General features: G+C 38.0%; 1 pseudogene; it reads left to right on the forward strand.

Annotated features, from left to right (window-relative positions):
* The first annotated feature begins 383 nt into the window (after nt 1-383).
* LOC132022375 (large ribosomal subunit protein eL6-like) lies at nt 384-1,278 on the forward strand (annotated as a pseudogene).
* Nucleotides 1,279-7,748: the final 6,470 nt, after the last annotated feature.

Consider the following 7,748-nt stretch of genomic DNA (forward strand, 5'->3'; position numbering starts at 1 on the left):
TGTAAATATTTTTGGCAACACTAGTTTTACCTAAAAGAATATATATCTCAATATAGTACTATTTGTAGGAGTAAACTGTGTGAGAATGTGTGTGTATATGTGTATGTTCTTAGAAGATGTCAGTGTTAGAAAGAGAAAACAAAAAAATGAAGTAAGACATGTTAAAACATATATAGCATAACAGTTTAAAAAAATACTAACAAAATAATGTTTGAACTACAGAAATTTATCAGGTTTTATTTTTCTCAAGAATCCTGGGTAACAAAACAAAGATACAGATTGGGGAAGAAAATAAATCAATAGAAGAGAAATTCGCTAGTGAGTAAAATACCTGTTAAAATACTTTCATTTAAGGGACTTAGTTCTCTTTCCCATCTTGCAAGATGGCGGACGAAAAAGCTGAGGAACAGGATGCTAAAGAGAAGAAACTTGAAGCCAAGAAAGCTGATGCCGCTGGTGGCAAGACTAAGAAGGGTAACCCATAGGCTAAAACGCCGAAGAAGGGGAAGCCCCACTGCAGCTGAAATCCTACCCTAGTCAGAGGAATTAGCAGATACTCCCGATCACCTATGCATTCCAGAAAGGGCACATACAAGAGGAGGTATTCGGCAGCTAAATCCAGGATTGAAAAGAAAAAGAAGGTTCTTGCAACCGTCACAAAACCAGTTGGTGGTGACAAGAATGGTGGTACCCAAAATGCCTAGGTATCATCCTACTGAAGATGTGCCTCAAAAGCTGTTGAGCCATGACAAAAAAACCTTTCATTCAGCATGTGAGAAAACTGCAGCTAGCATCACCCCTGGGACCATTTTGATCATCCTCACTGGGCGTCACAGAGACAAAAGGGTAGTTTTCCTGAAGCAAATGAGCAGTGGCTTGCTACGGGTGACTGGACCTCTGTCCCTCAATGGAGTTCCCCTGTATAGAACACACCAAAAATTCGTCACATCCACTTCTACCAAAACTGATATCAGCAGTGTGAAAATCCCCAAACATCTCACTGATGCTTATTTCAAAGAAGAAGAAGTTGTGGAAGCCCAGACACCAGGAGAGTGAGATCTTCGACAGTGAGAAAGAGAAATACGCGATTACAGAGCAATGCAAGGTGATCAGAAAACTGTGGACTCGCAAATTCTGCCAAAAATCAAGGCTGTTTCTCAGCTTCAGGGCTGCCTCTGCTCTGAGTTTTCTCTCACAAATGAAGTTTACCCTCACAAATTGGTGTTTTCCCTCACAAATTGCTATTCTAAATTTCTTACAAAGAACCTAATTAAATAACTGACCCATTTAAAAAAAGAATAACTTTCATTTTGATCCCCAGGACAGGTTCTATATACTGTTCATTTGCTTCTCAACCTCAAACAGCTTAGCAAGTACAATCTGAAGAGAGTCTGACAATGAAACATACAGCTTGAGCAACAAAAAGAAAACCTAGAAATTGATGGAGAAGACAAAAATTATAAATTTGAAAATAAAATGTAAACATTCTAAAAATTTTTTAAAAAGCACAATTAAGATATTATATAGTACAGTCACACAATGGCATAAAAAACCAAAAGCATGTGAATTTAATTGTGATGATCTCTGATTGTCAAGCAAGTATAAAAACATATGTTTACTGTTCTCAATTTTCCAAGCAATTTTTAGAGAGATTTCAATTATAGCTATCGTAGAAGACCAACATGATAGATCTTGTAACAGTACCAATTTGGATATAATTGGTTTGACTGGAATTCTCCACCCAAAGCTCTTCCAAATACCTTGTGCTATGTGCTTGGAGGATGGGTGGGCACTAGTGGAGAGAGAGGAGAGGTGAGACCAGGGAGAAGACAGTCAACAGAGAGGCAGGAAGCGGATTTCCTGGTTTCCAGTATTTTCCAGCATAAACCCCTACATAAGGCCAAAGATTGGAAATAAATGAGTTTCAAGATTTCATAGGGATTGATGCTACTCTTTTTCAAGTCTCTGCCAGGCAGAAAACTCAGTCATTCCGTTCAGACTTAACTCTAAACAGAAACCAACTACCAGGTTTCTCCCAAACGTAGGCGGGGCTGCCGTTTAAATAGCTCAGCCAAGCCTGGAACTCCCAGCCAGCAACTTAAACAAGCTTCACTGGTGCATTTCACTAACTATGCAATAGTAAGACCACTGGGTTTAAGTTTTGTACTTCATGAACCCTACTTCTCATGTATTTTTGTGCCCCCAACCCAACACTCATTTTACCTGCAACTGTGTTGAGTCATTCCTATGCTGGGGAGGAGAACATTCCATTTTAAAAGCCTGCCAAATCTCTCCCAATTTTTTTGCCTGAATGCTTCCCAGACCATGAGATCTTGCTCAAATTCATGCAAGGAAACCTAGAAGTTAATGGGATTTAATACACTGGGGATGTGGGTGGGTGGAGGGGATGAGAGGTTGGAAGGCACTCCCAGGCAAAGCTAGGATATAATTTCATAATGTAAACCCTTGTCCTGCAGTGGTTCCCCGGTGGAAGTGAATCCCAGTTGTCCATATAAGTAACTAGCTCTGTAATGACACTTTATCTTCTCTTATTTCTCCCTTGTTTTACTCTTCAATTTTCTCACTCTTGCTGCTAGGTGCCAGCTGCTTAAATAAACTATCTGCTCCCAAGTCTTCCTTTCAGGCTCTGACTTGGCAGACACTCAAACTAAGACACTGTAATACCAGAGTTTTACTGTATGTTTTTGGTACTTGAAGGTTTAGCGCTAATTATTTATAAATGCTCCTTCTGATTACATACTAATTTTACATTACAAAAAGCAAAACAAAACAGAAGGGTAGTTACAGAGAGATTGGCGAGAACCCTAAAATAGTTAAAAGAGGTTTCTATATGTCCTAATATAACCCGCATGATCTGGGGCCCACCTGCTTTACTGATCTTATTGTTTATATCTACCTCCCTTGTTTATTGTATCCTGTAGTATCTTTTCCATTTGTTCTTTTTTCAGGAACATTATCACTACATCATTCAGGTATCTGCTCTTTTGACACTCCTCAGAGAAGCATTACTTGACAAGCCCATCCAAAGAGTCACCATCTGTTTCTTCATATCTCCTTGCCCTACTAGAGTTTCCCTTGTATCCCTTAGCACTGCTGACATTGTTATATATATGTTATATATATTATATTATTAATGTAAATATTTTATATATATATTGTTATATATATATTTTTTCTGAGAATATTATACAACCCTTCCCTATACTATATGTCTTCCAGGAGAACATTAATACCTCTCCAAAGAGAGTTAACAGCTTCCCAAATCTCTATAATTTTTGGTACATGTCTGGTAATCAGTAAGAAAGTACCAGGTGAATTTCTCAGGATATAGTAGGAGACACAAACTACATAGTAATTTGCATGTGTTAATAATTTATTAAGAACTATAATAGGAGATGAGCATAAAGGAGATTAGCTACCAAGTCATAAAGAGAACTCTGAAGAATATAAGAGCAGATACTGTGAGCAGCCAGTACACCTTAGGACAAAGAGAACAAGAAAGAAATCTAAGAGAAGGGTCCTGCCTCCAAGGCCTCCAGACTTCAATGTAGACAGTAAGGTTATAGGCAATAGAAAGGCAGGGAAGTTCTGTAGAGGATCTGTGCTTGTGGAATTTTCTGGGACTCCACATTTGGGGATGATGGAGATGCCATATATGGGGAGCTGTTGTGCTGTGATAATCACCCTCTAAATTGCAAGGGAAAACCATCAAATAGGAAGCAGTACAAAGAGAACTCACCACTCACTGTGGTGGTGCATGAAGAAGCTATGATCTAGTATGTTGGGGGAAGCTGCCCTGGGGAACTACTACACAGACTACCACAGACAGTAAGTTAAAAGAGAGCATAAACAGGAAGCAAGAAGAGGCCCTTTTCCTTCCAGATCCACTGAATATTCTTTGCTGACAAAGGCTAATTTTATTCCCTCTGACAGGAGAGAAATGTTCCAGGATCATGAGCATAACAATTAAGTGGGAATTTGGTACCGAGAGGCAATATATTTGTTAAATGATATGGTCAATCCCTTTGGCTGCTTACCTTCCTATGCACCCTTCTGCTACAACTGAATTTCTGTGAAACAACAAAACCATGCTAGGTTTTCCACCAGCAAGATAACAGCTACATTTTTGCAAGTCAAAAATTTCACAAACTTTTCCCAAATGAAGTTTCAATCGTCACTGAATCTACAGCTTTAGTTACAATACCACAGAATATTATGTTACTTGAATATTACCTTATAAGGTTAATTGTCAAAAACTTCATATTGAATTATAATGTAAATAAGACAAAAAAGAAAATGGCATATACTAATAAGCACATGTGCATTATAAACACATAGAAAAAATTGCGAAGCAATTGAAGTGTTCATTTCTTTACTTACTCAAAAGATTATAGTTGATATATACATATTCCTTCCCCTACTACATCTTCCTTATTTCCCCTAACCTTAGCCAGGACCTTGGTCTAGGTTTCTTACTTTGTTGAATGACTCAAACTTTATTCCCAAAGGTTCTGTATTGTTAAATTACTTGCTTCCTCTATTTTCAGTTGCTTGATTTTCCCTTGACCTGACTCACAAACAGGGACCCTAGAGAACCCTCTGGATTACAGATATTGTTCTCCTTGTCATTATTATATAGCAGCAACTTTATTTTTCCTTTGTAATTGGGAATGATCTCTTCAGCCAATAGAGAAGCTTCTGTCCTGCCTGTTGTTTCAGTGGCACAAGGATCCAAAATGTTTAGGTGTCTGTCCAATTTCCTAATACACAACCATTGTTGTGTTCAATGGTTAAAGTATTCCCTCCTTAAAAACTGAGACCTCCATACCACCAAAGCTAAAGATTTCTGTTACAGGAAATAAATATCCTGATAGTAGGTTATTACAGATGATAGTGAGAAAAGCTGCTCCACTTCATGATTATCAGGCATGTATACTCTGGCCATTGCAAGAGAGCATCATATAATGGTATCTGATTCAACCTTATAATACATTTTACAAGACAGAACTCTATCATCTCAGGGTGTAGTCTACCCATTGGTGCTACAAAGGGGACAACAGCAAGCCATTTTACCACCTTTCAACTAGTCCAACTACTCTCAAGCAATGTGGCTTGTTTTAAGGTCATTTAAATTCACTTACGTTAGCCCATTGCTATACTTGAACTCGTAAATAAGTTCCTAGATCAGAAGCAAAGCTATGTGGAATTCCATGATGGTTTACAAAGGCTTATCTGAGTTTTTAAAAGGTAGTGCTGCCAGAATATTACAAGAAGGAAGGAAAAGCTAGATCCAGAATATGTGTCTATCCTAGTAAGGAAGAAAAGCTTCCCAATCCATGATGGAATAAATCTGTAAATTAATTGCCACAGGTGACTGGCTTTTACATTCAGACAATGGTGACAAATTTAGAGCTCAGTGTTCATTTCAAATGTTGGAAAATAAGAACTCAACAATATCGTTACCCAAGCTAGTCCTGACAAAACAAAGTACATTGTTGAGCTCATGCATAGCCTCTATTCTTGTGCACACATCTCTTTGTTCATAGATTTGCTGTTCAAACACTAGGCAGACTGGGGAAAGAGTATGACTGAAATCCATAGTGTATGCCAATTGATTAGGAAGAGCCTACCCTACAGGGGATGTTCTTTGTTGGACTTCAACATGAGATGCAAATATCTTCATAAACCCTGCCCATTCTGAAAGGTCGTCTTCTTTGTTACTAGTTTTCCATTCTTTTCTTTTGAAGTCTTTTTCCCAACCAGCCAACCAGTTAGCAACTCCCTGTGAATTAGTGTGGATTCATGCTTCTGGTTCTTACTCCAAGTAGACAACCAAATGTATATGCATTGTTTGAAGTTTTTCCCATTGGGAGGATTTATTTTATCTTATTATTATTATTTATTAATTTATTATTATTTTTTTAAATAATTATTATTTTTACCATACTTCTTAAGGATTATCCCTGAATGGGACTATGGCATCTTATCTGTTCATTTGTCCACTTTTGGGTAATACTGTTATGTTATACTGAGCCATCTCCTAACCCAGCTTGAGATGTTTTTTTTCCCCTTTCCATCAACTGCTCTTAAGGAATACCCCAAACCCCAAGAGCCCATGGATATAAACTGAAGATGAATCAATGCCAAAAGAATTGATATCAAAGGGATTTGAGCTAACTTCTTATGCAATTAGTTATACTGTCTTGACCTGTCCCATCTGGTTTTTAATCAGAGAACTGTGTTATGATTCTCTTATTGTTCAAGATTCCTATTCACCAAAGATTCTATCAGAAGATCTGCTATATCCTAGGGCCCAAGCAGTAGAGTGGTTTGAAGCATAGCCTGAACTTACGGCAGAGCCTCCATTCCTCTGCTCCTTACTTGAAGCTGGCAGATATTTGTGTCATTCTACGTAGATGTAGATCTAAATCTTATACTCAAGTATCATATCTGTTATCTCTAAAATCCAAAAATGTCTATCAAGTAATTTACCTACTATTGTGGTAGGAGGTATAAGGAGCAGCAATTTTTCTTTTACTATGTAAGAGACATCTCAAGGAGGCTCCAGGCTGCATGGAGCCTGATGTAGGGCTAGAGTCCCAAGACCCTGAGATTATGACCTGAGTCAAAAATCAAGAGTTTGATGCTTAACTAACTGAGCCACCCAGGCATCCTCAGAAAGTTTTGCTTTTAAAATAAAGCAACAAAAAAAAGAATGTATCTTTGAAATAATTAAAGAGTTTTAGGCAAGAGACAGAGATTGTGGGAAACTTCACTGAAATGGGGGTCCTCTGAATGTTTATAGGGTTTCTCATCCATCTGGTAATCTGTACACATCTTAATAAAACGTTTAAAATACTTGCCATTTCCTGTTCATCAGATCCAATCAGCATAATATTGTTAGAAGACTGGTGTCATGTTTTATGGAATGAAAAAATTATCAAGGACTCTGTAGACTCTGTTATGGTATAGAACAGGGGAATCTGCACAGTCTGTCTCAAAACTGAAGGTTTTATTTGGCCCGGCCAAGTGATAACAAGCTGTTTTTGGTAAGCATTGAAAAACATTATGGTAAAAAAAAAGTATTATTTATTTCACTAAAGGTTTTACATTTGGAAGAATAGCTGCAATTGGAGTCACTATCTGATTAAGTTTCTATTAGTGCATAGTTATTTTGAGATCTAGCCAATCCCTGCAAAGGCCAAATAAGTTAAGGGTTAAGATAGGCATCTTTCCGGGATGCCTGGGTGGCTCATTCCATTAAGCAGCTCCTTTCGACTCAGGTCGTGATCCCAGGGTCCTGGAATCTAGTCCCACATCAGGCCCCTTGCTCAGCAGGAGCCTGCTTCTCCCTCTGCCTCTGCCTGCCTCTCTGCCTGCCTGTGTTTTCTCTTTCTCTCTAACAGATAAATACATAAAATCTTAAAAAAAAAAAAAAAAAAAAAAAAAGATAAGCATCTGCCCTAGGTGATGTTACTACAGATTTTCAAGTGAAGGAGAGCTAGTTAAGTCATAAAATGAGGTACTTCCAGTGGTAAGAAAGGATCAAAGTGATTTGAGGGTTCAAGATTGTTTCAGCGTTTCAGGATCCCTCTCTTTCAGAATGAATGTGTTAAACTTTACGCAGAAACTCTGAAAACTGTGAATTCAACTGACAATGTAATTCAGTAACCAGTACAATTGGATTTTATGTTTGATTTTTCAGCAATCTTAGCCTCATGGGTGGG

This window comes from Mustela nigripes, chromosome 7, assembly GCF_022355385.1.
Source record: "Mustela nigripes isolate SB6536 chromosome 7, MUSNIG.SB6536, whole genome shotgun sequence".
Classification (NCBI taxonomy): domain Eukaryota; kingdom Metazoa; phylum Chordata; class Mammalia; order Carnivora; family Mustelidae; genus Mustela; species Mustela nigripes.